Source organism: Microcebus murinus, chromosome 9 (genome assembly GCF_040939455.1).
Source record: "Microcebus murinus isolate Inina chromosome 9, M.murinus_Inina_mat1.0, whole genome shotgun sequence".
Lineage (NCBI taxonomy): Eukaryota > Metazoa > Chordata > Mammalia > Primates > Cheirogaleidae > Microcebus > Microcebus murinus.
In genome coordinates, this window is record NC_134112.1 from 16415132 (window position 1) to 16442468 (window position 27337).

At 45.6% G+C, this 27337-nt stretch overlaps 1 protein-coding gene across 3 annotated transcripts in view; it reads left to right on the forward strand.

Annotated features, from left to right (window-relative positions):
- Window positions 1-208: 208 nt before the first annotated feature.
- ELMO1 (engulfment and cell motility 1) overlaps window positions 209-27337 on the forward strand; it is a 504832-nt gene continuing 477703 nt past the window's right edge. For 2 of the 3 annotated variants that reach the window (XM_012777572.2, XM_076006306.1), the window contains exon 1: window positions 209-754. The gene's annotated coding sequence lies outside the window, so the exon portion shown is untranslated. The remainder of the gene's footprint in view (window positions 755-27337) is intronic. The other variant, XM_012777576.3, reaches the window with a different exon arrangement.

The following is a 27337-nucleotide window of genomic DNA, read 5'->3' on the forward strand; positions in this document are numbered from 1 at the left end:
GGGTAGCAGCCCAGCGTCAAAACAAACACCACTGGCCTTTTAAAGTAGCTTTAAAAACAGCCCACCGAAGTTTCCCCTTAAAATCCCCAACCAGTTGCCCAAAATGAAAGCATGTAACAAAATGCCACGCGCTTTCGGCCTCCCGGAGATGGCGCTATAAGGGTGACGGAGTTAATTAGTGCCTGCGAAACGCCGCGTGTGAGCTCATCGAAGTCATGCTCTGCACACATATTATTTATAGCAGATCTGAGTCGTGCACGGTGTTTGCCATTTCCCTTTTCTAAGTAGGGGGACTTCAAAAAGTCGCGGACGCCCTTCCACGCCTCGCCAGCGAAGCGCGGTGGGCAGGCAGCGGAGCGCGGGCGCCGGGCGGACGCGCCAACCACGCGTGTCCGGGCGCAGGTGCCGGAGGCGGCGGCAACTCCGCAGCGTCCGCTCGGGAGGAGAGTTCGCGGCTGATCTCGGGATGCCTTGCAGATGCAAAATGTGTCTCTGGCCAGCAGGAGGAAGGAAGAGGAAGTGAGAGCAGCGGCAGCCGGCGGCGCAGCAGCCGGCCGACCCACAGTGTAAGTGCGTGTGCTCGGGCCAGCGGCAGCGGGCGAGGATGGGCACGGGATAGACGCACGGCCACCCACACCGCCGCGGCCCCGAGCTGGCCACAGAGTCTCCGGCCCCCTCTCCATGGTCTCGGGTCCCCCGATCTCTGGTCGCTGGGAACCCTCGCCGCCGCCGCGGTCCTGCGACCCCCTAGCAGGTTCGTAAAGTTTCCTGGGCTGGCGCCGCGCCCCGACTCGCTGACCTCAGCGCGGCCGGGGAGGGGGCTGGGACTGGGGCCGGAGGAGGCGTCCTGCTCCGAGGGACTCCGGGCGCCGCCGAGACACTTTTGTTTCCTCCCCGGGGGCGGCGCGGCTTGGGCGGGGGTGGCCGCCGCGCTCTGCGGGGTGAGGGCTGCGGCGCGTCGGGGCGCTCTGCAGTTGGGGAAGTCAGGGCAGGGGGCGGCCGGGGCGCGAGTGGGAGCGCGGGGAACGGGCGCTGGAGGTGCGGCGCCCGGGGATGGAGCGCAGGGCCCGGGGCCGGCAGCCCGCGGAGACGTTTCAACCGGGGTCGGCGGGAGGGGGCTGCGGAGAGTTGCGCTGCTGGGTTCGGGGTGTTGGGGACAGGGGACTGTGGGGTTGGGATCTTCGAGTCAGAATTCCTTGGGCCAGAGCCGCGGCTGGCGGGTTGGACTCGGCTTTTCTCCCGCACTCGCAGATGGGAGGGAATCCCCGGCGAGCGCGCTCCGGGGAGGGGGCGGCGATGGGCTCGCGGGGTGGGGGGCCCGGAGGGGCGGGAGGGGGTGCTCTGGGCAGCAGGGAGCCCCGGGACAGATCGTTAGTAAATACCCTCCTCCCGCTGGCTCGCTGAGGTCCCCGCTGAGACCGGGGAGGCGCTGGGGGGCTTCACGGAGGTCCGGGCGCCGAGCGGGACGCACCGGGCGGGCGCGCTTTCGGGGAAGGGGGCGGCGGCGCGCCTGGGCCCGGGAATCCGAGCGGAGAGGGGCGGCCGAGAGCGCCCAAGTAGCTCCGAGGAAGAGGAAATACAGAACTCCGCCTGCCCGGGGTGCGCGCGTGTGTTTGGGGTTGGGAAGCCTGTGCTGTGCCACGGGCGCGCGCGAGGCGGCGTGCGTGTGTGCGTGTGTGTGTGTGTGCGTGTGTGTGTATGTGTGTTTGTGCGTGTGTGTGTGCATGTGTGTGAGAGAGAGACAGAGACCACGGGGGTCGGGGCGCTTGGCGGCCAGGGACTCTCTGCCCAGTGACCCCTTCCCGTTTGGGGGCCGTTTAAAGTTCCCAGCTGGGGCAGGGGTCGTTGGCCGCCGCCCTGCGTTGACCTGAAGCTCCAGACCTTGGCACCCCGCAGCGACCCAGCTCTGAGGCCTCGAGAGGGCCCCTGAGGCTAACTGAGCATATTTTGTGATGCCCTGCGTCCCGGACCACCGGCCTCCGACACTCTTGGCCGTGAAGGATGCGGACTTAATTCTTTATGGTTAAGATGTCAGAGAACCTAAGAGGCAAAGGCTCCCCTTTGGGCGCTGCCAGTGACTTGGGGGCTGGGTGGGTGGGGCTATAGAAGAATTTATGAAAAAAAATCAAACTTCTATAAAATAAAAATGATTCATGATCAGTATTTATATACCACATCTGTGAGAGCAACTTTGGGAACTAGAGGGACCCAGTCGCACTCAGGACTACTTTGAGGTTGCAAAGGCTGGCAGCTTCAGGGCCCCCTCTGGTCGTAGGCTTTCAGGCCCTGTTACCTCCATACCCACCTCCCAAGGTTGTTTCAAGGATTATTATGCCCCAGTTTACAGAACTAGGGATTGTAAATTAGGAGGCCACATCTCCTGCGGGCGCATAGCAGACTTAATTTTTTTTTTTAATAGCTGACCTTTTGAACCTCTGCTCTTCACTGTGGTACATTTCCTATGTCTGGGAGGCTGTGGTTAAATGTGCATGTTGCCTTTCTCTAAGTACATTTATTGCTCAGGTTTTTAAAGGAAAAATTAAATAGATTGATAAATTGTGAGGGAATGACTTGGAGTGCTGGGACTCTTGGCAGGGGTTGTGTCAGGAGGTTAGGGAAGCTGGGAACAAGAAGTTTGGTAGATGTCAGGGAGAGGCAGGCTGGGAGGCAGACCTTGGTGGGGGTCTAGGGACCTCAAGACCTGGAGCATTCATTGTGCTATACAGGAAGGCAGTGTTGTCCTTGTCCTCACTCCCCCCAACCCATTATTGTTAACTGAATCTACTCACAGTCTTCTTTTTTTCACTGAGTTCTCTCCCCAGGGCCTTTGCACATGCTATTCCTTTTGCAAGTGGAGCTTTTCCTCCCTCCAGGGAAGGGAGATAGCTCACTCCCCGGCTTCCTTCAGGTCTCTGCCCAGTTGTCAGTTTACAGGGGGCTTTCCCTGAATATCCCATATAAAATAGCATCCAGGCACTCCCTGGGCCTCTTGCATTACTCAGGTTTTTTTCTCTTATCACTTATTCCCCCCTGGCATTATATATTCATTTGTTTATTTGATTGTTATCTGTCTCCCCTGTTAGAACAGAAGTTTCACGAGGGCAGTGACTACCTTTTTTTGTGTATAGCTACAGAACTGAGACTGATTCTTTGCACATAGTAGGTGCTCAGTAAACGTTTGTTGAGTGACTGAATGAGAGTCAGATGGCTATGCTGGGGGAGGCCCACCAGGGAAATATGCAAGGAAAATACTGTAGCATCAGTGGCAAGTGAGAAGCCCAGGTAACAGGCTTTTGCTTTTTTCTCCTGTACTCTCCGACAGGCCTAGCTACTATTCTTTCGGACCTCATTCTGCCTTGCATAGGCTTCTGCCTTAGAATTTAAGACCGAAGAAGTAAACAGAGAGGTGATTCCTTTGGAGGTTAGAAAGCCAGTACGCTTTATTATTACTAATGATGCATAACCGCTCCAGATCTGGTGTTGCTTTAGCCAAAAAGCAACCTCCTCCTGTGGAGGAGGGCATGCTGTAAGCAGAGTGAGATCAGAGGCATCCGCTCTGTCCCATTCAGCTCTCCCAGAAGAAAGCCAAGGCAGGGGAGAGAAGGCCGTGAGGGAGGCAGAGAGGGGCGCTGCGTGGCAGGTGCAGGGGAGAGGAGACATAAGCAATGCCTAGCAGAAGAAAAATGACAGGGAGAAATCAGGTGAGGGGCTTCTGCAAGTGCTGCTGAGTCCTAAGCATTTATTGAATTGCTGTTTTGAAGAGAAGACAACACTTAAATGTTTTAAAGTAATTTACCCCCGTTGGGTGTTTGGAGTGAGTGGGTGGGGAGGGGTGGGGGGAGGGAGGGCTTTGAAGCCCTTGCCAGAGGATGTGGCTGGGGGCCTGGCAGGGGCTCTCCTGCGCACACACTTTGCTCATTTCATCACTTCGCTTGTCGCTGGAGGGTTAGAGGTGATCTTTCCCATGGAGGTAACAATTTCCCGTCCAGATTTAAGACAGTGGGTACCATTAAGGTTTGTAACCGAAGCCTGCAACCACTTTTTAATGCCTGAAATCATCCAAGGAGATAGTTTGGTTTATAAGACATTCTGCTGAATTTGGAAAAGGTGGGGAATTGCTAAACCCGCTGTATCGCAGAGGCTGAAGTGTTTGCCGCTAATTGTGCATCTCCAGTTCTGTTTCCCTCTACTCAACTAGACTAGTGTTTTTTAAGCTCAGGGTTGCAACTCATGAGAGGATTATGATATCAATCTAGTAAGTCCAGACCCGCAGTTTAAACCATGAAGGAGAAGAGAGCATGGGAAATAGTGTTTTACACTAGTGTTTTACAAAACAGACATTGGATCTTAATGTCTAAGCATTGCTCAATGTGGGTTGTGATTTTCAAAAGTCTGTTTTAAAAGTTCTGGAGGCATCTCCATTTTTAACCCACTTGCCGGAGTTTCTGATGAAGATGATGCATAGGGCCATACCTTAGGAAATATTTAGCTGTCCCTTTTCACAAAATGCAATTGGTTTAATCCCCTGTGAGAGATGCTATTTCCAGATGTTGAACCAGATGCAGTAAAAGTGTTAGCCATGGACTTAACTTATAAAAATGCTACTGTCTGTAGACTTGCCAGTGTGCTAGGCCCTGATGCTGCTGTCTTAGAGGAACTAGAAACTGAAGTGGCATGCTTTTCCCTTTAGTTTTGCAGAAAGGCAGTAGGTCCCTCTGCAATAACTTTTTAACCTTACTTAGAATAAAATTGACTGCATATATTCTTTTCTCACTAAGAAAAAGTTTAGTTTAGAACTTTTGAGATCTTTGCTGGACTTTTCCTTTCATGTTCTTTCCTCAGTGTTCCCCATATGCATGACTTTAATTATTTCAGAGGTTTGCAGAGACAGTTGCAATCTCTTCTCGGGGCAGCCACACTGCTGTGATGTGTGATTAGATTAAGTATTGCAGCTCACCTGGGCTTGGCTTGCCTATTCGAAGAAGAAAGTCAAAGGCTGAGAACTTCAGCACCATCTAAAGCATAAGAATTTTGCAGGCCAGCCATCGACAGGGGGTGGCTCCTGTGACATACCTGTGGCCCACAAAAGCCTTTGAATATGCCAGCACAGCGTTTTCAGGTTCCGGAAAGCCAACTTTCATGCACAATGCGCACTGGTTGCAACGTTCAGTTCCCTGGGTAATTTAGGTTGTCTGAGTGTTAACAATTGGAACTTAACTGTGATAGCCAGAACTGAAGCCTGCAAAGCCATGTCATGATCTGTGATTAAATTAACGACTCTTGTCTTAGCTCTGTGTTTTCTAACCTTTCAGAAGATAAGTGCAGGTACGGTTGGAGCAGAGTTTTGCCAGTGGCCTAAAGTGGGGTGAACAGTGAAGTATCACATTGAAATACGTGTAGGAGAAGGAGTGCTAGCTCATCAAACAGAATTACCCACACCAACAACCTGGCATAGTGCTGAGTGGAGAAATTAGTCACATGTATAAATAGAAGGAGATGATTCTCAGTGTTCCAGGCCCCCACAAACACTGGTTTCCAGAATCTGAGCAAGATTATTATTGGAACCTCAATTTTAGGAATTGAGGCTACAGTTTGACTGTTTTAGTTCTAACAGTTAAGGTAGGGAATAAAACTTTGCTCAGTAGAAAACACTGGAAAGGCACTACTTGCTCAACTCCAGGACTGCTGTGTGCTGGGTGGGGTGTCCTTCCAGATGAGGAGCAGTGGTCGAGGGGACGATGGTCAGGTAGGCCCTCGTCTGACATCGCCTCAGTGGGGTTGGAGTTACAGGATCAATGTGACATTTTTCTCTATGGCCTAACACCTCTCCTTCTGGGATGCTATTTTGGAAATGATGGAGAACAGTCAGCATAGTTTTGTTATCCCATTTTATAGATGTAGCTTGGAGGAATGAAATGTCACAGGGATATTTGGAGAGTGGATCTGAGCCTTAAACCCAACTCTTTCTGTTGTTTTTCTTTCTCCTGTGCCATGATGCTGGTGCTGGTTAATTCCTTGTCTTGTCTGTTCTCCTGGAATTGCCAGCCCCTGAGGCCAGGACCCTATGTTGAGCCGCAGCACGGTGGCATCCAGGAGGCTCCTTACTCTCTTGCATGTGGTTCAGAGAAATGTGCCCTGGGTCACCATGGTGTCTAGGATGTCTCTGTTACCAAGACCCAGTTCTTCAGAATGGATCCCACTTTTGGACGTCTCATTCTAAAGTTGACCTTAGCCTTAAGAGTCAGTGGATCTTTTTTTTAGGGACAGTATGCTCATCACCCTAGCTCATGATATGGGAGCGTATGAGCCAGAATGCAATTTATTAATCAAAAATGAGAGCAATATATGCCAAGGAGAATGGGCACGTATTCTTTAGCCAACATTTTTTCTCTGTGGGTGAGTCATGGTGAAGGTAAAAGCATGGGACCAATTGGGAGGAAACCAATTGGAAGGGGAATGTACTGAACAGAGTATTTTCCAGTGCGTCAATAACTTTTGCTACTTCTCTTGCCCATAGAATAATACCAACTAAGAGAGTCAGAGACCAGAGTCCTTTGACCAGGATGAATTTTCCCTTGGGTGATGCTGAGGCTACTGGCGCTGTTCTTTTTCTACTTGTAGGTTGTTGCCCACTTTATGGACCCTTTATTTCAGGGGGTTTTGGCCTCAATGCTATTGACATTTTGGGTGGGTTGGGTAGTTCTTCGTTGTGGGTGCTGTCCTGTGCACTGTAGAATATTTACTAGCTTCTCTGGCCTCTATTTACTATGTGCCAGTAGCACCCTCAGTAGTGACATCAGAAATGTCTCCACGTATTGTAGATTGTCCCCTCGGGGTGCCTCCCCAGGTGAGAACCACTGCTTTGAGTAAGTTAGGTCAGTTGTGTGTTACCAGATAGTCAAGACTTTCAATGGCTGTTGTGAGTGTCACAATTTTCTATTTACTCGTTGTCCGTTAGAGCCTAAGGTGGTATATTCACAGATGAAGGGCTCACCCTTCATGTCCATTTATTTCCTTGTGCTCTCCAAGGTTCCTCTCTAGCTCTCATCACTCCTGTATTGCCATTGTTTCCCTAACCCAAAAGGTTGGTAGGTTTGAATTTCACGTGTGTTTCTTCCTGCTACCCTGTCGCTGAGGAAGACTGTAACTAGTGAGTTTATGTCTCCATTTCCTCACAAGGTTTTGAGTTCTGACCGCTGGTTACTGCCTTAACCGTAACCTTTACTTAATGGGAATGAGAGGAATGAAACGAGGAAGGGGGGTACCGAAGCTCAGATTGGCTCATTCAGAGGCCTTTGTCACAAGACGAAGGAATGTCTGCATGGCCATGAATTAACTGAGTGCAGCGCCTCCTCTATGCCTGTAAACCCACCTAGACTAGTTGGGTAGTGATGGATATGGATATTCCATTAGTGTGGCATTGCAGCAGGTCAGGGAGAAGCCTTCAAGGTACTGCTTTATGGGAAGTCCTTTCCCGTTTGTCCGTTAGATTTCTGTCCTGATCTTGCCACATTAATTTCCTTATGTAATTCTCTGTCAACCTTTTATTTGCCTTCTCTGCTTGGCTGCTGTAGCAGTATACAGCAGCATCTAGTGGCTTCAGCACCGTAGCAAAACTGCTGGGCTGTGTGTACTAGCTCTGTCTCCCAAGGCAGCAGCCTTCTTACAAGTCACAACCCTATAGCAAGCCTCCGCCCTTCCTTCCGCCCTTTGTGCCTTTTTTTTTTTTTCAGTTCGAAATTGCATTCAGAGTGCCAGTGTTTTGTGCTGTGGGGCTCAGTGGCTGGGTAGTACTAGATGAGCTATATTTTCCAGGCTGCTACACACAATTACCCTTAATTTTGAAGAGTAATGCATTTCAAAATAATTTTTTTTTCTGTTTTTGGGCTCTTTAGCCCAAATGCATAACCACAGCTGGCTTTACCCTCGGCCCTCAGAAGGCATGTGGCTTGGGAGGTCGAGCTAGTGGAGGGGTATGGTCAGATTGTACATTTTTGGTCGAGTGAAGAGTGAATTCCAATCACACTCAGTAAGACTGGTTTTTACTTGACTCCTACCCACCCTCACTTCACCCTACCATTTCCTAGATTTTTATAGTGGACTCGTGCCCTAGTTATTCCTACTGTGGGCCACCCTGTGGGAAGTGATCTCCACTCAGCAATTTTGGTTTGGGGCAATGGGACTGATTCTTTCATACACTAAATAATAAGTATGTGTTGTATATGTATGTGAGAGAAAGAAAGACACACTCACACACACACATACACACACCCACACCCATGCATCTCTCCTAATAATGCAGGTCTTTAGAAGCAAAGGAACGATTATATCAGCTGCTCAATCCTATTTTCTTAGTGCTTGCCACCTTTATACCAAGTTAGCACAAACCACATTAAATCAAAACTTTTATCAAGGAGTGAATATGTTTCCATCATGCCTTACCTCACTGCCTAGAAGTCACTTTGACTCATTAGAACTATTTTGTTGATTATTATCCATTCCTCAGTTGAGGGTTTTTGAGAAAGTTTCGATTGGATGTATATGAGAGAAACACGATAAAAGTTTATTTATTAATTGTAGTATATTTTAAAAAGAGATGTGGGGATTGAATTTAAACCATATATAAATATTTCCAAATTAAATTATTGCTGGACTTACAGCACCCACCATAGTGTTTCATTCATTCATTCATTCATTCATTCATTCATTCAGCAGGCATTCTGGTTGCATTTTATATGCCGTGGACTAGGCACTTCATTTGTGCAACAGGGCTAGGGAGGGCTGTATCAGAAGCAGACCTCTTAAGACATAGATAAAGGTATGTTTAGAGTGTTTGCAGATCACAGAGGAAGGAGTTGACAAATGAAGTGACTTTTAAGAACGATCTGGAAAACTGAGTATTGAAAGAACATGATGTATGCAGGAAATATAGCAGTCAGGGTGGTGGAGGGAAGTCTGGAATGAGCTTTGTGTCAGCTCCGCCAGGTGCTGGGTGTTGGGATTGAGCAGAAAGGAAAGCCAAAGGATTTTAGGCAGGGAAGAGCAGAAAGGAAAGCCAAATGATTTTAGGCAGGGAAAAGAAACAGTAGGATTTCTACGAGAACTCTGAATCCCAGGGCATCCTGGTGCAGTGGGAAAGAGGGGCCCAGGAAAGATGTGAGTCGTGAGCACCTGCCTTCTAGGCCTACCCAGATAAACACAGAGTTTGGCTCCGATGAATAAATAAATAAAGCAGTGTGCGTGCTGTGTCAATGCAACTTGGATGCAGGCTGCCCTGCCCCCACCTTCCACCCTGAGCTCCCCCCGCCAGAACCCGAGCAGAGGAAGAGGACAGGAGTGGTGGGTGGATGCGTAATATTTGTGTGTAGCCACTGATGCCAAAAATTAAATGATTTGGTGACTGATTAGATTTGGGACAAAAAGGAAAGGAATCGAAGGTTGAAAGTGAGATAAGTACATACTTAACTGAGGGGTCAAGTCCCCTTTTGAGTACACCAGCTGGTGACTACAGGTAAGTTAATCATCTTTGTCAGCCTCAGTGTTCATGTCTTTGAAATGAAGGTAATATGAGTCCCTACCTTTTAGAGTTGCTGAGATGATTAAATGTACTAATGATTATAAAGTAGGGTACCCTGAAAGCATTGGGTTGCATTTGCTTTTGTTATTGATGCCATTATTACTCCTGCAGTAGTTTCTATTCATTTTTTAAAATTCAAATATCTTACTAAAATAATTTAAAGACATTCATTTATTATTTCATTTTCTTTAAGGGATTAGGCAATTGCTCCTCAACGCTTGACTAGACTATTTGCTTTATACATCTTTTCTTCAAGAATACAGGAGAAAAGCGGATGCAGGTGGGAAAAGGAGTGACATTGGTTAAAGAATACAAAGTTTCAGTTAGGAGGAATAAGTTCTAGCGATCTATGGCGTCACATGGTGACTATAGTTAATGATAAAGTATTAGATATTTCAAAATAGCCAAAAGGGAGGATTTTAAGTGTTCTTACCACAAAGGAATGATAAATGTTTGAGATGATTAAATATGTTAATTAGCTTGATTTGATCATTCCACAAGCTATACATGTATCTATTAATATATATCACATTGTAGCTCATCAATATAAATAATTACTATTTGTCAATTAAAAATAAAATTTATAAAAAAGAATGCAGAAGTACTAACCACATACTCAGGGTATGGTGAATCAAAAGAACTGACATAATGAATCAAATTAGCCACTTGAGGTCCACAAATGAGAGTTCTTCTGAATAGTTGTATATCCCTAGTTCAGTTTGAATTAACTTGGGAGTTTACTGTTTTATTTTATTATTAGTGTACTTTGGGGGGAGAGAATGGAGGTTGCTGCTTGGGGCTCTTTCTCTGTCCTTGATTCCAGCTTTCTGAGACTGTTTGCATTGGTCCAAGGTAGACAGGAGCCCTATGAGAACCCCACGTTCATGGGGTAATGGTGGAGGAGAATTCAGTTGATCCAGGTTTCATATGATTATGTAGCGTGTAAAGGAGGCTCAGTGGATCCAGTGACACTTTGTAAACATCCCCTTTTGAATCATTTGGATCCTTCCTTTAAGTAGGGGACAGCTGAAAAGTTCACTGGTGGGTGGGTGGTTGTAAAATGTTCCTTTTACTTCTTTAATCTGAGCCAGCTTCTCAGGTTATCAACCAGATTAGAAATTACTTTGGGGATAAAAATAGAAATATAAAAGGACGATGACTGTAGTCCCAAGTGTGCAGACCCAGTATAGCTCTGTGCTCCCAGCGTAATTAATCGCACCGACTTTCACTTTCAAAGTGTCCTTGGTTGGACAGTTCATTTTATGGCCACCTAAGTAGAAGCCACCTGTTTCCATTTCCATTCATTCTCTCTGGCTTCGGCAGTTTGTCTGGGTGCCTTTCCTACTTTATGCTCCTTCCTGAAGGCAGCAACTAGTTTACAGGCTCACCAGCTCGTTAAGCAGTAGCTCACGTGCCCATTAAACAGTCACTTAGTAATGGCTTTTATGGAGTGGGCTGAGAAGAGAGAAACCTCAATCTAGACACTAAAATGCAAAGGGTAGAAGTATGGGTGTGAGAGAACAGTTTGCAAAATGGAAACTCCTTCTCCAAACTTGTGCTTAGGAAGTAATATCCTTTGGTCTTCATCCCCCGTTCCCATGACTGTTGTCATGAAAAATCACTTATCATAATCACTGTATGCAGATCTTGATTGGACCTGACTCTTCAGTGTATAAAATTTCTAGGCATTTTCTTTTCTTTTACCAAGGGGGTTGATAAATGTAGATTGTTCAGCTACTAGAATGTCCTGTGTGTAGCATGCATCCTTTCTATATATCACGATTGGTGTGTACATTTAAATAGAGTCCGATGTTAAATCTTTGTTTAAAGACCCATGACAAGGTAATGAAATACAAATTTAAAGTAAATCACTGGAGAATTATAATCATACCAAAATATCTAGCCATTTTAAAGTGATTTCAAACATATTTACTTACCGTGTACCCATTTTACAGATGAGGGGATTCAGAATATGTAGAAAAGGTGCACCCTTCACCATGACCTGCTCAATACAACGATGCTATGTAATAGCTTCAACTCAAGCAAAAAATAAATTTCACAAATTGATGCTCCTTGGTGAAGAATGGGGAATGATGTGGCCTCAGGTGTGTGTGCTGTGAGCACAGTCAGGGCACAAACCATAACCCCACCTGTTGCCGCTGCCCACAAGATGGCAGAGAGGACAGGGCATGATGGCTCTTCCTTCATGTACCCATAAGACATCATCCCACTGTGGTGGGCATTGGAATGTTATTATTGCCCACTTGCCTGGGGCCATGTTGAATCTTTTCAAATGTGCCGGTGACAGTTCTAGTATATGAAAGTGCCATGATGAAACAGTGTAAGACTCCGTGCCTGGACCTGGGAACAGGACACATGAGGGTGTATGGAATTACAAGATGTGAAAATCCCAGGTTTGTTTTTTATTTCAACATAGTCTTTTAGGCAACAAACAGGTTACCCTAAGGGTAATTTTTCATAATCAGGTAAGAGTAAGGCCCAGAGAAATGGCACAATAGGAGTTTTCATGTTGAATTTCCCTCGTCTTTCAAAACCCAGAAATTGTATGATGAAGAGTCAGGCCCATCCATTTGAGGCGGATAAGCGCAGAAGAGGGTACTTAGGATCATTTGTGGTGCAAAGGGAAAGCACCGTAGGACTCCAGTCCTCAGCTGCTGGCTGCTGCCTTTAACTTGCAGGACAGGGATCAGAGCGTATTTTAAATTCCTAATTGCTGCTGTGAGTCTGAATTTGCCTCCAGCGTTTGATTTGGAAACACTCTTTAATTCATTTGTTCCTTCACAAATATTTATTGAGCCCTTGCTGTGTACCATGTGGTATGCTAGGTCTGCAGTCCCCAACCCCCTGGCCGTGGACCAGTACAAGTCTGTGGCCTGTTAGGAACTGGGCCACCCAGCAGGAGGTGATCAGTGGGCACGTGAAGCTTCACTGTATTTATAGCTGCTCCCCCTCGCTCACCACAGCCCCACCCCTGGCCCCAGGTCCGTGGAAAAATTGTCTTCCATGAAACCGATCCCTGGTGCCAAAAAGGTTGGGACCATGGTCCTAGGTGATACGTAAACAATGGTGAGCCTCCTTCCTAGAAAAAAATAGATTTGTTTCCTAGAAAAAACAAAATAGACCTGTTGTTGATGTCATGGGCTGCTAATACTCAGTGGAGGAAATGTGAATGCATCAAGGATCACACAAGTAAACGTGATGTTTACACTGTGCTAAGGGCTGCGGTGGAAAGGTACTGGGGCTAGGAGGGCCCACAGCAGGGGGATTAGTAGTCAGAGGGGTCTTGCAAGAGGGTGAAAGGATAGTACTGGCGACAGACACCTAGTATGTAGAGGCCATGTGAAGGGCTGCCCTTGGGTATTGCAAGAACTGAAGGCCAGAGTGAGTGCCTGGAGCCGGGAGCTCTCCAGCCCTGGGAGGTTGGGGAGGAGGCTGCTTGGAACCACAGGGCTGGGCCTTTATCAGTAGAGCCATGGGAAGTCATTGAAGTGTTTTACCCAAGAAAATGACAGGATCAGATTTGTGCTTCCAAAAGGTCTTCCTGGCTTCCATGTGTAAGTAAATCTTATATCCTTTAAAATTGGTCACACTGTGACTGTGCTATCACTACTTTTAGAATCTAACAATTTCTAAAAGAATCAATTTAGCCTGTAGTGTCTTCTTTAAATTTTAAACAGCAGTTTAAACGAGTGATTTAGCATGGGCACTGCAACCACTTAAGAATGATGAAGTACCTAGTTCTGTGGTTCTCAGATTTCAAAATGCCTAAGAATCGCTAGGGACCCAGGAAACTGCATTTTAACAAGTCCCTCAGGTGCTTCTGATGCAAGCGGCCCCGGACTTCACTTTCTTTCTAGAAGCATCGTCGTAGAAAATGGTTAAGGGGTGAAGAGATTATAAACCTCAAGGTAAAAGCTTATCGGGCAGCCAGGAGAGGATGGAACCTCTTTATTGGCCAGGTTTTAGCCTCGACCCGTTCTCCCCATACTGGAGGGATTTTCTTCCAGTGCACCTGAAATGGATTCTAAATCCTTTGAATTTCTTCTAATATATTGTCTAATCCTTTCATATGCAGCTGTTTTCTCAGGTCTGTGACTCACTCTCCTTGTGTCTGTGGTATTTTACTCTTCATTTTGTCACCGTTTAAAGAGAACCTTTGTCTGTAAGTATGTGTGAGGTTCTGAGAGGCTACCTGGTTGGGGGCAGCCCGGCCTGGTGAGGAGGGGAGATGGGAAACCCCTCTGTGGATTCGGCTTATTTTGTTCCTTGCAGCAGGAGACAGGGCTTGTGATGCAGGGGAGAGACCAGTCCATACTTGCCACCATAGGGAATTGCTTTTAGAGAGGTAAAGACTTGGGGGCACTGGGAGAATTGGTTTTGGGGGTCCTCTCCTTCAGACACCCCCATTCCCCGATGCCCATCTTCAAATTCTACACCGAAGCCAGCGGCGATGGAGACGTTGGCCTCATCCCTGTTCCCCAGCAAGGGAGTGTCACAGCCCACTCCGGCGAAATCGGGTTGAGATGAACATTAAGGGCAAATGTCAGGCAGAAAAGAGGTCGCATGAAAGGCAGCAGGCAGGTTGGCAGGCCGGAAGAGAGAGGGACCTGGCTTCCCTTGCCAGCGAAGTGCCTGGTCCACGTGATGCAAATGGATGGTCACCTGCTGTGGGGACCTTCCATGACTTCCAGGGAGCATTCGCTTCCTGCACACACGAAGTGCTTCCCTATGCTGGTGTTGACTGTGCTGTTTTCTACCCTGTTTCATGTCTTTTTCCCCTGAGTCGGCTGGAGGGCTTAAGGCAGGGGTTCCCACGCTGAGCTGATGGGAGGTATTCAAGTGCACGTCTGCAGAAAGAAGCATTATGATCCGTGTATGTGAGCACTGCATCCTTTCCACAGTCCTTTAAAATGGCTTCTTCGTCCTTGAGTCAGGGCCCCAGAGACACTCTGTTCTGGGATGCCCGGCATATAACCGTCTCTGTCCCCAGTTTTGCTGAAGCCCGGCCCTGGCTGAGGTCATTGATTGGGGAGCGTCTGGGTGTGGACCAGAGTGGTGTTAGAGGTGGAGAACACGCTGCATTGGCTGTGCCATGCCTTGACCCCTGGGGAGGCACTGGTTTCTGCCTTCGTGTCATTCCACTGTGTCCTAGTCCATTCTTTTTTTTTTTTTTTTTTTTTTTTTTTTTTTTATTTTTTTTTTTTTTTGAGACAGAGTCTCACTTTGTTGCCCAGGCTAGAGTGAGTGCCGTGGCGTCAGCCTAGCTCACAGCAACCTCAAACTCCTGGGCTCGAGTGATCCTTCTGCCTCAGCCTCCCAGGTAGCTGGGACTACAGGCATGCGCCACCATGCCCGGCTAATTTTTTATATATATATCAGTTGGCCAATTAATTTCTTTCTATTTATAGTAGAGACGGGGTCTCGCTCTTGCTCAGGCTGGTTTTGAACTCCTGACCTTGAGCAATCCGCCCGCCTCGGCCTCCCAAGAGCTAGGATTACAGGCGTGAGCCACAGCGCCCGGCCCCTAGTCCATTCTTGATGTCCTAGTCCATTCTAGATGTGATGAACTTTCCAGAGGAGGAAACCAACGTTTTGTCATTGTACTACTGTCTGCAGAAGTATCGTTACTTGTCTAATTATAATTCTCTCCTTGTCACTGAAGAGCCTTTGGGACATAGGCAGGAGAAGACCTTAACTTGGAAAAAACATATGGAACATTTCTGGATCTTTAATCCCTTCACCCACAGTTCAGCCAGTGCTGAATTTGAAGACTTCCTTCCTTCCTTCCTTCCTTCCTTCCTTCCTTCCTTCCTTCCTTCCTTCCTTCCTTCCTTCCTTCCTTCCTTCCTTCCTTCCTTCCTTCCTCCCTCCCTCCCTCCCTCCCTCCCTCCCTCCCTCCCTCCCTCCCTCACCAGGTCCTGTGGGTGACCCGGCATCCCTGACACACACCGGGGGCTGGGATTTTACCACACATGTAGTTACCCACATTTCATTTATTACATTCTGAGAGCACCGTGGCCTTGATAATTCATGATTCTAGGCTGTGACTGCGTATTATTTTTCCAGCAGCTATCAGTGGTTTCAGCTAGCAATTGAAACTGGATAGCGTCTTGGCTCTTCATTGCTGGAACAATTTATCCTGAAGTTGGAGTGCAGAGCTGAGCCCATTTCTTTTAAGCCAAATAGTACACACACAGTAAACCCCAATTTAAGTGTCCTTAGAGCTCTCTGGAGGCGGAACACATTCTGGCCTTTGGACCCACATTCTCGTACCTTCCACAGCCCCTTTCTCCCTAAGTACAATAACCAAACTGCTCCTTCCTTCCCCAGAAATTAGTTGGCTCCCCATCTCTTTCACTTCTAGGAACACCGTAATCAACCAGCCAACACAGGTCAGACTGTTCTGATGGCTGTGTTGACTCTGTTCCTTTCGGTAACTGTGCCACACCAGCGAGTGCTTTCTCAGGGTCCTTGCCTGTGCTGAGGGTGACCCTGCCTGCTCCCTTGCACACTTACTTGGAAAGCGGAAATTGCTTACCACTTACTTGCTGTGTGACTCGAGGTAAATTTATCAAGTTCTCATAGTCTCTGGTTCATCTCGTATACATAGAAATGGTGTCCATGTGTGGTTGTCAGGATAAAATGAAAAGTGTAATCAATGAGCAGCAGAGTTCTTTGGCCCCAGCGGGTGTGCAATAGGTGTGCAAGGATGTTTGCCTTTGGAACTTCTCCCCCAGAACTGTGTGGTGAAGGCCATGGTTGGTCGGAAGAAGTAGAGTCAGGAGTCAACAGTGAGCTCGCAGAGCGTGTATCATTCCTAACTGGTGTCCGGTACCCTTCAGGGGTGCTGCCAGTCTGAAACACAGGCTTGATGTTAACCTCTGTGGAAGAAAAAAGCCGTTTCATTTGAACGAGTTAATGCCTACAAAAAATTTCACAACGTTTTCTGTTCTTTGCAATATGACTTAAATGTCGAGTTTGCCGTGTTTTTCTGCACCTGAGTTTGATTCTTGGGCCTTCTGTGATTCTGTGTGTAGAGAAAATAAGGCCTGTCTGGGACAGGTGACCTTTTTTTGTGCTTCCCTGGTGTGCTGAGAAGTGCCTTTTGTGGGCCGCTTTGTGAACGTCCTTCATGAACTCATTGGAGTTGCTGTGAAATGGTGATGCCTAAGGACAGCCTTTGCCCTCTCCAGGGTAGGAGGAGGCAGTGATGGAAGATGCCGCTGGAGTGCTCTGTGGCTGCCACTCTCCTGCAGGCAGAAACCCAGGTAGGAGACGTAGAACAGGGCGGGGAGGCCCTCTGTGTGCTGTTGGCCAATGATGCGCTTCACGGAAGATGCTGTTCCCGGTGGAGCTCTTTGGAAACTGGTGGTCCAGGCACTGAATTTGCGATCAAGAGGCCTGGGGCCTAGTCTCAGGGCTGACACTGACTAATCTGTGTCTCCCTTCGTGGCCCGAATTTTAATAGCTGTAAATGTTGAGGGATCAGTAGACCCCAAGCAAAAAATCTGTGGGTCAGTCAGCTATTTCAGAATCATCTCAGCAGCCTGAAAAAATTAGAATCTGGGATCTCGGTATCAGAAATTTTGCTACTGGGGTAAGTTCCTAAAATCTGTATTTATACAAAGACTTCCTGCCCCAGGTAATTGTGGTATGAACCCCTTTTGGGACTGCCCCTTTGGTAATTGTATGACTTGTAGGTTCTTCTTTCTCCCTGTAGCACCAGTCCTTATCTTTTACAGCCTACTGCCATCTGAAATGTCCCCTCTAGAAAGGCTTGGCCTCTTAACTGAGCAGCCCTCCATAGAGGATTGGTTCATGTCTCGGTGCAAAAAAGAAAAACAAAAAGAAAACAAAAATAGATTGGTTTGTGCTTGTTCACTTTTCCATCTCCCCTGCTGGCCCAGGAGCACCTGAATGTCATGATGGTACTGTAGCCCGTCACCTTTGCATCCTCTGTGCCCTGCCCACTGCCTGGCATGCAGAAGCTGACCGATGGGAGAGTGGTGAAACTGAAGATCAGCCCTTTTCTCTGCCTGTTCCCACCTGTAGGAAAGATGTAAGAGATGTTTCCAGCTGTGACCACTCCAGCATATTGGGGGTGGTTGCTCATTAAGATGCTTCACCTGGTGTCAGCCTGCTCCTCCCGAATCTGTGGCTGCTACAGGGGTCACTCTCTTCCATCCCTTAGCCTGGACCCCCCCAGGGTGGATGTGGAATCACTGAGGGAAGTAAGTGGGGGAGAAGGCAGGTGGGATGCCCATGGGTTAAACCCAGCTGATTTGCAAATCCTTCCAAAATATTATTTGGCATTCCCCAATCTACACCTCCTTTCTGACTCAGTTGAAAAAGACGGCCCACAGTGTGTGTGCCCATATCCTCTGGATGGAGTGGAGTCGCACTGAGAAAAGGGAAGTTGATTTCCTGGTGGTTCTCCCACTCAGAGTTCCTGGTGGCACCATCCCACACTATTTGCATCACTGAGCTACACACGCTGCCAAGACTGGATCTTTAAATTTAAACACATTTTGATGAAAATAGAGAAAGCCTGAGGAAGAAAGGTAACACTTCCCCATAAGAGGTGCGTAAGCACTGTACATCTTATGTTTTACTTCTGCTTTTGGATTAAGGACAGAGTGTTAATTAAAGAGTGACACGCTCATCTTCTGAGCAGTGATTCATTTGTGCATTGCTCTTCTTTCATCTGTTGAGCCTTTGGGTTTTTGAAAACATGAAGGGTGAAAAATATTTCCTAGGGGTCTTTCGAATGTATCTTTTCCCTTGATTTTCTGATCTTTAGACTATATGTTGACTTGAAAAAGAACGAGCCATATAAAAGGAGATGTCATCACAAGGTTCTGGTTCCTATTTGTCGTTTGGGTGACTCAGATATGACTGGGCTCCACACATGCACACTTTGGTTAACTGGTTCTGTCCAATCCCCGTCTAGAGTCCAATATTCCATTTAGTCTAGACTGCTAAGCAGCAACATCACTGGCTTCATTAGCTTGAGCTCTGAAAGCTCCTCTTAAGAAGTTATTTTTATATTCATACAATTTTAATATTTAGGGACAGGCTGTACCATTTTCTAGGTGCCAAAAGTGATCACTCAGGTTTTTTTTCTTAGGTGCTATTTTAGCTTCAAAAATATTTTATTTTTTTATGGACTACTTTGTGCCTTTGACCCAGTTCTCTTTTCCCTGGGATGTGTGTCCTAAGAGGATGAGGTTTATGATATTAATAAGACTTGGAATATTAATTCCTTTCGAATGAAACCAAACTGTCTCTGTTCTCCAAGACACAGGCACACTCCCCAAACATGCATCCTTCGTGCTGATAAAATGCCTTTGGGGTGCCTGTGGGGAAAACTTATTTTTCTCCCCTTTTGATTAGGAGAAAGAATGCACAGGACACTGCTGGAGTACCCAAGGCCTTCAAGCTGGCAGACCTGGGTGCTGTTGTCTTTGTCTCTCCTTTAAGCAGGATTTTCCTGCTCTCGTGGATGTGCCCTAAAGGTGGGGCCACAGGCCTGGAAGAAATGGGACAGCGTGCCATTCACAGAAGAAATGAGCTGTCAGTTTCTATCTCCTCTAACCACAATTTGCTACAGCTGAGAAATGAATAAGCGACAGCTATGAAAAGGGCCTTAGAATAATTGCAGTTAAAAGCAAAGATAACTGTATTATTGGCTACCACTTATACTCATTTTTACTCATGAAAGGGCTTAATGTTTGGGGTCCATAAAATGCTTGCATAATATCATCCTAAGTCATTTTATTTATGACCAGTCTAAAATATGCATTATTATTATTATTATTGCCATCCTATAATCGCTTTGGTTTTGTTGGCATCTGAAGGAAGGTGATGTCCGATTGGAGCGAGCTGTAACAAATTTCAGTGAGGTGACAGGGTTATGTCATCTAGGGGTGCCAGAGTTCTAAACATGTCCTTTTTTTTTTTTGGAGGGGGAGTAGGGGCTTTTTAGTGAATTTTAGTTTTAGAACTTGAAAAAGTCTTATCCCAAAACATACCTTAAAAAATGCCTCCCCACCTCTCAGCTAAGCAGGTCACAGAGATGTCATTATATTCTGTAAACTGATGTCATTCTTTCTTTGGAAAGCCACAGAGCCACTTTGTGCCCTTTGTCATCTCTGAAGTTCAGATGGTAAATGATTTGAATCTAGTTTCTAAAGAGGACCTCTGGTGGTCTGAACCACTGTATGGCTTTCGGGAGCTCAGGTTAGTGTTTGCACAGGTTAGTTTGTGACTTTTCAGAATCTTTTTAGTGATAGGATCTCAGATGGAGATCCTGAGTGAGTATTTCTCAGAGTATGGCATTGAAAATGAGTTAGGTATTAGCGCTGGCTTTTAAGAAATTGTTAAATAATTATTCATTCCTTTTCATGTATCGTAGAAAAAGTATAACAAGCTCATCGAACCTATGAGTGCACAGATACTCTTGCTTAGAATGAGACTAGGGTGCAATGATTTTAAGAACAATATTAAGTATAACAGGTCCAGGAAATGGTCTTTGGAGCACTCGAGTTTGGGAAATAACTGGTGTCAGCCAAAGCCTGGATTTTGCCTGTGTCTCTGCTGAGGCTAGATTGGGACTGATTTGCCAAAATTTGGCCAGCAGTGACCTTGAGACTGGAATCCAAAGTGCTTGTATGCCTGTGAATAATAACAAGGACAGCCGACCTCTATGGAGTGTTTACTTTGAACAATGCAAGGTGATTTGTATTTATCTCACTTAGTTCTCACTACAGTCCTTTGAATTAACTACTATTAGTATTCTATTTTAGAGATGAGAAATAGAGGTAAGAAAACTCAAAGTAAGAGAAGGTGAGTGACTTGCCTAAGGTTAGAAAGAGGCCAGCTCAGTGGAGGAAAGATGGAGCACACCCTCTTAGATCTCAGCTCAGTGAGAATAGTTAACATCAAAAAGACCTTGAAGTATGCATCCTTTTGTTAGGAGATTAGAAAGGCCTTGGGACAAATATTTGTTGAGAGCTTAAAACATGCACCAGGCACCAGGGACCCAGAGACTTGGGAATGACGGGTGTGTAGCCTCATTGGAGTGGGGGGCTCTGCAGGGGACATCCTCTGGGAGACACTTTGTATGTTAACATGTTAAAGGTTGAGAAGGCAGCAGTCAGAATTTTTTTTTTTTTTTAAGACCAGTCAACTGCAGTAGTGAGAACGGGGGAAGTAGTAGAACAAGGAGTTCAATCTGTGACTGTGAACAATCAAGTGAAATAACTCATTACCTTTGGGCCAGCCAAGGAATCTTTTCTTCTGTAATATTGATAGTTTGCAAACTCGTTTAACCACAAGTTGCCTTTTTTTTTTTTCTAATAAAACCCGTTGGATTTTGGAGAACCAGTATTCTGTGGAGCACCCATTTTGAGACCTAATCTAATCCTATTAACCATTTTACACATGGGAAGTGAATTGATGAATGGCCATGATGAATTGGCCAAATTCAAAGCTAGCTGTTGGCAGAGTATGCGTCATTCCTTCATTCATTCATTACACAGATATACATCCAGTGTCTCCCGTATGCCAGGCATTCCGGGAACTGGGGTACAGCAGTGAACAAGTACACAGGACAAAAATGTAAGAAGGCATATCACTGATTCTAGATAACAATCCAAGGGACTGAATGTCTGTTCCCGCCCTTGCCCCTCAGATTCATATGTTGAAATCCTAACCACCAATATCTTGGTATTAGGAGAGTGGGGCATTTGGGAGGTGATTAGGCCCTAATGAAAAAGACCCTAGAGAGTTCTGTAGCCCTCTTTGTGCCAGGTAAGGATATGATGAAAAGTTGGCACTCAGCAATCAGAAAAGGCCCTCACCAGCACCCGACCCTGCTGGCACCCTGTTCTCACACTTCCAGCCACCAGGACTGAGAGAAACAAATTTCTCTCATTTATAAGCCACCCAGTCTATGGTACATTGTTAGAGCAGCCTGAATTGACTAAGAAAACAATAAGTCTATGAAGATGGGAAACCCTAGCATTTCCTGGGTCTTCTTAAGACAGAGGGCATCCCTTTATCATCTTTATACTTTGTTTTCCCAGTTGCTGGTACGGGGCGGCAGCAACACAGCTTTTAATAAATACCTGTTGGAGGAGATGGTGACTTGGAGTCTTTCCCATCCCATTACAAAACAGTCCATTTAAAAAGTAATAACGATAATAATTGCTGTTAGTTTTGGTGTGTACTACTCTTTGGCCAGTTGAAAACAACGTATTCCAAGGGGTCCCCCGACTGAGGTAGGCCTATTGGTCGTTCCTGTTACGAAGCCCAGTTTTGGACAGCACTGACTTTAGAAGCTCGTTAGAGGACAGATTATTTATGGAATGAGTAATGTTTGAAAATCATCTTTATAGGTTTCTCAGCATTGCTAAGCTGTGTCATTGGCGAGAACTTTCAAATCACATGCATTTTGTGATTCTTAGGCTTTTGGCCATGTTGGTAACGTGCCAGAATCTCTTAAGGCCCTGTCCAAATTGCTAATATTGACAGATTCTCGAGGGGTATATAGTTTGTTCAGATACAGCAGGGGCGGGATCCAGAATCTTGTCAGATAGTCAGTCCTCCATGGCTTGAATTAGGGAGAACTGCCCATGGGTATTGGGCAATCTGTCTTGCCAGCAGTTTGCTGAACTATATAGCGTACTGTGACATTTTAAGTCTCTGCCTGTGAATACCGAGAAGGACCAATGGAAGGATCATGGGTTTTGAGTTATGTGATTCAAGCATGAAAAAAATGGCTAATGTGATTACATTATGAGGGATCTCTGAGTCCACTGAACTAGAGGTTCTGAGCTGCCCAGATGGTCAGTGTTAGCAGGGAAGGTAAGGAGGGTCAACAAAGCAAATGTCTTTTCTACTTGCATATCTTTTTCTCTAAGGAATCTGTAGCTGAGGAAGAAGACCACCTTGCCATGGAGGAAATGATGAAGTGGCGCTGGCATGCTCCCAGCCCTTCATGGCTTGCCTTGTTGTCCCGGGAAGGGGGTACGTGTCCCCCTGGACCATGGTCTGCATTCCACAGGGGACCTCCTGCTTCAGAAAGGCCCCCACTCACGAGGTCCCAGGATTTCCACCCAGTATAGCCCTTGGCAAGACCTCACCCTCACTTCGTTGAGAGCAGATCACTTGATTCAAGGAAACGGCTTCAGAGACTGGGTATTTGAGTGATTAGAAACGCAGCCTCTCTGGTAGACGGCCCTTATGAGAAAGGGAAATGAATCCAACACCATTTGTCAAGTTCATTACTAGGTTTCTGGTGGAAACCTAGGTTTCCCCAAGAGGGTATTTCCCTGAGAAGACACTGTTTATTTCACTCGGCTTTATGGAGCATAGCAAAATCAGACATTTATATTTGTTGGAAAAGGGGCAAAGGAATACTTATATTAAAAAGTTTAGGAATAAGAATAGGTGTTTGGAAAACTGTGTTTTATTTATTTGCCTCAGAAGTGAGGGCAGAGCTTGTATAGGTTAGGTCAAGAGACACAGGCTTAATTATATCTGTGGTTTACTGTCTGATGAAATGATGGCAAACATTACTGAAGGGAAATGGTGGAGTTTATTTTCTTACGTGTTTTAGGAAGTAACCTGTCACGTGAAAGACATTGGTGCCGGGCAAAGAGCTGGGGAGCTGGAGCCTGAAAAAGCCGGGCCTGAATCTCACCTTCTCAATCTACTAGACATGAAAATTTAGACAAGTTATGTAATCTTTTTGAATCTTAATTTCCTCATCTATAAAGTGGGGGTAATAACACAGAACTCTAGACTCTGCCACGCAGTGCTTAACAGGCCTGGCGCATGGGGAGTGTCCAGTAAATGAGCTTTTATTATGAACTATAAACCGGAAAGTGGCCGGGCGCAGTGGCTCACGTCTGTAATCCTAGCACTTTAGGAGGCTGGGACCGGAGGATTGCTTGAAGCCAGGAATTTGAGACCAGCCTGAGCAAGAGCAAGACCCCGTTTCTACCAGAAATAGAAAACTAGCTGGTTGTGGTGGTTCACACCTGTAGTCTTAGCTACTAGGGTGGCTGAGGCAGGATTATCAGTTGAGCTCAGGAGTTTGAGGCTGTAGTGAGCTCTGATGACGCCACTGCACTCTAGCCAGGGTGACAGAGCGAGACCCTATCTCACCAAAAAAAAAAAAAAAAAAAAAAAAAAAAAAAGAGTATCTGTTATAAATAGTCCCCACCAAGCCCAGATAGTTTGAAATGCCCTTTGCAGACACCTTCAGACTTCATGTAGTATGGTATCATGCTTGTCTCATTTTTTAATTTCCAAAGAAGTCTTGTAGCATCATTACTAGAACACATTTCGGAATTTTTATAATAATTTAACAAATTTTAAAACCCTTTTCCTAAATAGGAAGCCAAGTGTTGCCTGGTTCTTCTATCTGCTTGTACACCTGTTTAAGCATTTTAAACACCAAAACATTTAACATTATGAAAGCCAGTTACTTCATGACTAAACAAAATTCCCTAAAAGTGTTGTGTATTCCTACCAACAGCTGAATCCTCTAAGAGAAGCAGGGAAACCACATGAGCTTCTCTATTAATGCTGGTATGTTGTCACTTGTATCATGTCCCTTAGGCCCAAGCAAAACACAGATTTTTTTTTTTTTTGGAGGGGGGACCTGATGAATTAAGCCAATAACATCCAGCCTCTTGGCCAGAGAAATGTAAATTCTTTGTCTAAACTCGCAGAAATAAGACTCACGGCTGGAAAAGACTTTTAGGAATAATGTGATTTCCTCATTGAATTTATTTCTCTGGATGCTGTACTTGTAATCAGTGATCAATAAATACTGTTTGCTTGCTTTGTGAAGCTGTTTCAAGTTGGGATGAGAATGAGTCTGTGGTGTTAAAATAGAGAAAAGCTAATTTGCTTATGCTGAGATTGGTTTTAATCTTGTTAGCCAGATGTTCTAAGCATTAGAGCTAACCAGTCAGATCAGGCCGCAAATATCCCAGTTGCACAATGTAATTGGATTGGGAACTGCATTCCTTAAAGGTCATTGTTTGTATGGGGACAGAGGCACCCCTTGTCTGCATTTTGGGAGGGTAGGTCAGCTCCATGGTCCCACTCAGGTCAGAAACACCACTGCCTATTACTTTTGGCTCCCGCTCCTTATGGTTAAATTTAAATCCCGCTGCATTTGTAAACTCTGAGCATAGAGGCCAATTTTGGCCAATGAAAATGGTTAATTCTGGCCAGCTTCCTCCTGCCCAAGTTTATAATGCATGGCCGTTTTTATCCCTGTCTGTTGGAAGAACATTCAGAAAAATCCATTGCAATCTCTGGTGTTGATAAAACCTTCAGTTTCTCACTTTTTCCTTTTGCAGCTTTATCCATTTGCTACATATTCAACCCTAAAGAAGCCAGGGTTGAATTGAGGTGCTAGCTCCAAAACTAGCTTCTAAACCGGAGTTTAGAAGTTTTGATTATATTTGAGGATCTTCGGGCTTGAGTGTTCTTAGCTTTGATTTTGGGAGGACTGTCTTCCCAGGGAAAGATTTATAGCATCTGGGGTGAGAACATTAATTGCAGCCCAAAGGAACCGTGATATTTTGATAATGTACTTGAGGAAGTTGTTGGATATAGAGCAGTTTTCTGAAGGGTGCAAGCAGTTTTGAGCACTCCTAGCTGATTACTGTGAAATGGGTGAGTGCCTGGAGATGAAAAAATATGTGGTGGGCAAGGTAGAAAGAGAATAAAGATGGACGAAATAAGAAAATAAGGGGAAAAAGCTATTTGAGAGCAAACTTGGCATCTATTTGGTATTTGTGTCTGTTTTTCTCTTGAAATGGGCTGATGTGTTGGCAGAGGCTTCTGGCTGTTGTCAGATGTGAACATCTGTGCTACTTTGCAGAAAACTCAGAATTTTTCAGTGTTCGGTGGAAATTGTGTAACTCTGCCACTCACTCGTCTCCTCATTAGGAGGAGCTAAGCCTCTGCTGTTCAGAGTGTGCTTTTAAAAGGAAGATTTGGCTTAGGGTTCCCAGCTTCACTTCTGTATGTCATGTGGCAGAAGTGGGGTTTCAGCCATGAAATCTAAGCCCATCAGATACAAAGTGTGCCTACCCACCTGGTGCAAATCAGCTTCGCTTGCCTGATTGGAAAAAAGAATAAGAGATGCCAAGTTAGCAAGGTAATTGGAACACAGACATCCGAAGACAGCTATGAAGATCGGGCAGGTCACAAATGCAAAATGTATGCTTTAGTCCTTACATTTGGTGCCAAACGCTGCTACAAATGATCCCAAGATATCAGTAACCTAATACAATCAGGGTGCAGATTTTGACCCCTTCAAAGTGCAGCAGGGGTCAGTGGGTGTCAACAGTACCCATCCTCCGCCTGTTTTCCTTTAGCCGGGGCTCATTCGCAGTGGTGGCACATGCAGAGAGACTGGGAAACGTAGTTTAGGTGTGTGCCTGTGAAGAATGCGGTTGCTTTATTTAAACACGGAGCATCATCTATGCCACAGTGGTGGATCTGGGTTTTATGGCGCCCACTTTAGGAAAATAGCACAAAACTAGGTGCAAAAATAAATGTTTGTTTGAAATAAGAATGGACAGGGCTCAATCCAGTGAGAAGCTCATCCATGGCTCTGTTTGATCACCGGGGTCTGTCCTATAGCTTAGCTTCGTAGTAAATGTATCTCTGCTCCTAGATATCCAGATATAAAAGGTCTTTTTCCTCTGCTGGCAACCTGTCCCTGCGTGAGACTCAGCACTCAGTGCTCCGGTGTGCCAGGATGGCTACTTTCGCAACGTTCTTAGAGAGGACGTTGCCCTAGCCTTGCTGGGAAGTAGTTTGGCTGTTGGCGCTAAGAACCCGTGATTCTTCCTGTGCTTCGTCTCCTTGGCCTTACCCGTCAGCCTCTGGAAGGACCCCTGGGTGATTTTCATTAGGCGTGTGTGAAAACGTGAAGACATCCTCATTGTCCAATGACAGATAAATGGCTGAATTATGTCTCCATGCGGTGGAGTAGTACGGCAATTGCAAAGGATGATGAAATGTTTTGTGCGAGGGGAAATGCATATAAGTGAAAATAGGATGATATGAAATAGTATGATTTTAGTTATGTAAAAATAAGTAAAATAAAAAACACTGAAATAAATGACATGACATTTTGCATTAGTCATCTCTGGATGATACGCATATGGCCTCACTTAATCCTCATCTTTATAGTTTTCTGCATCTAGTAAATTCTATACAGTTACTTAAATAACGATAGTACTGACCCCTCCATATATATGGTGATGTTGCAGCCTTAGATTTGCCTAATATTTTACTGTTTCCAAAGTGCTATCGCATTTAATCGTATTTAATCTTTACAACAACCCTGAGAGGATGATGAAAAAACAATCTTACATTTTTAATGAAAAACAGATGAAACAAAACAAACCCATTCAACCACAAAAAACTATGAATTTATTGACATTTCCAGATAGCATGCAGAAGTCTCCATCTTCTTTCTCATGTTCCCCTAATTAATTCTGCTGTTCACCAAGCACTCTATAACAAAGGTAAAGTACAACTCTCTCCTCAATTAATATGTTTTTTTAAAAATTTATATTTCTAATCACAAATATTTTCACTGTAGTAATTCAGATTAAATTTTTTCGTGGAAGTTCTCAACTGGAGCTTGGAACCCTAGCATTGTTTTACTAGAAAATGCTTTTTGCATTTCAGCTGGCG